The 2,514-nt window shown below is 45.5% G+C and overlaps 1 protein-coding gene across 1 annotated transcript in view; it reads left to right on the top strand.

Moving 5' to 3' along the window:
* Positions 1–2,514, top strand: part of LOC119355277 (caskin-1-like) — a 15,335-nt gene that overhangs the window by 9,224 nt on the left and 3,597 nt on the right. The window lies entirely within an intron of this gene.

Here is a 2,514-nt window from a genome sequence, read left to right as displayed (position 1 = left end):
TCCACAGATCCACATCAAATCGGCTAAAAATGTGGTTTGAGTTCAGGTTGTGCTGCCCCATATACAGCTACAAGAGACCATCGGAAACCATCAATTTTGATCTCACCCGAAACTTAACCGTAAAATCTCCCCGAACCACATTAAGCACCTCAAGCGTTTCACACTTGAACCCCTAGTAAAATCCCACCGGATCTTCCTCCAGGAGGTAAGATGTGCGAGTCAAAATCAATTCCTTCGGAGAGAGTTGCAAGGAACTGGGAGGTAAAGTTATCTCGTCTTGTTTCCAAAAGCGCAATAAAGTCTAAGTGTTGCTCTATCGTTGTCTCCGCAAGAACCTTTGTTTAGCCAAGTCAGTTAGACCTTTGCTATTCCAAAAGTTTCTTTTTCATAGATCATTATGGAATTTTTTCTTAAGCTTAACTCTAGCGCTTCTACAAACTGTAGAAGCAAGATAAATTTTCCACTTCTAGGGTCGTTTGGGCTTCTCCCCATCACCCTTCAGGAGTGTCGGATCGGCAGCGCAAGAGACTGTGCCCTCCATCATTAGAGGCTCTACAGTGTCTGTATACTCCGACCCCTCCTCATCTTCGGCCTCCGCACTAGGCAAGAGATTGTTACATATATTTTCAAGAGCAACCATTCCTAAATTTTTCATGTCATTGTCATTCATGGGTTTGACAGATGCAAGATTGCGAATTATTTCTGAAGCCCTCTCCGCTTCTAAGTCTAAAAAATCGTTTACAGATTTCACAACCTCGTTCTCATTTGACCCCAATGAAATTCCTAAGTCTTTTGCCTTATCAACTATTTCATTCTCTGCAACAGTCCATGCAGACACCTCACTGCACATCTCTGTCTGGTCGATTTTGTAAACTGAATTTTCATTGACTTTCCGAAGGCAGCAGTGCTAGCGCGTGATGCCCTCCGATGCGGGAGCTGCAAAGGTGGAGTGACGCGGTTTGCAGCAAACTGCCCAGACTTGAGAGCTACAGGTCGAAGTACAGCAAGTAGTAGTAGTACCATGATTATTAGTAGTCAAGTTGTTCCAGGCCATAGTTTACATGGATGGCCTGAACTTGAACGTGAATCCTGAAGAAAGTACAGGAAGTGGTTGCAGGACAAGCTTTTCTTAGGCGGCCTCCAGTGGCGGGTTAAATGGGGCTTCACAGGCTTCTGTACTAATGAAAGAACATCGTGTTGGGAACCCAGCCAATTTGCACCAAACTAGTAAAGGGAGCTCGTGTTCATTTTTGAGGCACACATCAAGTCATGTATACCTCCTTGGGAGCATCATTTGATCAAATAATTGCCGGGAAGATAATTTGGCAAGATACCTGAAACACCCTGTTGCAATGCACATATTCTTACCTAGATGTTTCATGATAGATTTTTAATTATATTCCGTGTTGAATAGTACTGCTAGAGAGCCAGTAGAACCATGCTCTAGGAGTTATATGCATGTACATGCAGTCGCTTACTCAGTGCAACAAACAATAATAACATAAGTGTTTGAACGCACAGACCTGGATGTTTCATGGTTAAGTTTTAAATTCTGAGCTTGCCAATAATATACTAGTTGCTATTAGCAATACTGAAAATAAACAGAGCATAATAGAACCGGATGAGATCTGCAAGGACAATGCTCGGACTCTGCGTCACCGAAATGTTTCTGCCATCTTCAGAAACGATAATTACAACTAACCTAGAACGAAAACCAATACCAAAATAGTAGACAAGATGACCTAATTCCTTCGAGGTTTATTCTTCGTCATGGCTGTGCCCAGCTGCACTTCCTGTTGCATCATAATCATTGATCATCGCTACTCCCAGCATCAGTTTCTTCCATTTCCTGGTCGCTGGTTCCAGCTTCACTTTCTCCTGATTCATCATCGCTGCTCCCAGCATCTATCGGTTTATTTCATGTCCATCATCGCTGCTTCTAGCTTCACTTCTCCTGATTCCTCGTTGCTGCTTCCTGTTTCACATTCACTACCAGAAACTGAAGTTTTCCTCACGGTCACCAATTTTCCTGTGAGGCCCGAAGCACCTCACAGAAAAATGTATTTTCCTGGCGGGCTTTTCCTGGCAGCGAGGAAAATAGCTCATTTTCCTGTAGGGTAGGATGCCACTCACAGGAAAATACATTGGCCTGTGAGTCGGCCCACACGAAAAGAGTCAGCCCAGCCCGTCCAAAACAAGCCCGTGTTCGCGCTAAAAGAATTGCTATGCGCGCGGAAAAATTGTATCTCTCGCGCGAATAGAGAAGAAGGTTCACGGGCCGAAGACAGGAAGCTTCGCGCGGGTTCCATTTTCCTGTGCGTAAAAGCCCACGGGAGATTAAAAAAAATGAGAAAGAAAACGAAAAGTTCCCCATTCATCCCCTCCCAGCTCACATCGAGCCTTCACAGTCCAGCCGCCGCCGCCGCCCCCGATCCCGATCCAGCCACACCTCGCCGCCCCCCACTGCCGCCGCCCCCATCCCATCCCACCTCCATTGCCGCTTCCTCTCACCAC

This window comes from Triticum dicoccoides, chromosome 1A (assembly GCF_002162155.2).
Source record: "Triticum dicoccoides isolate Atlit2015 ecotype Zavitan chromosome 1A, WEW_v2.0, whole genome shotgun sequence".
Classification (NCBI taxonomy): domain Eukaryota; kingdom Viridiplantae; phylum Streptophyta; class Magnoliopsida; order Poales; family Poaceae; genus Triticum; species Triticum dicoccoides.
This window is presented reverse-complemented; position numbering and strand designations above follow the sequence as displayed.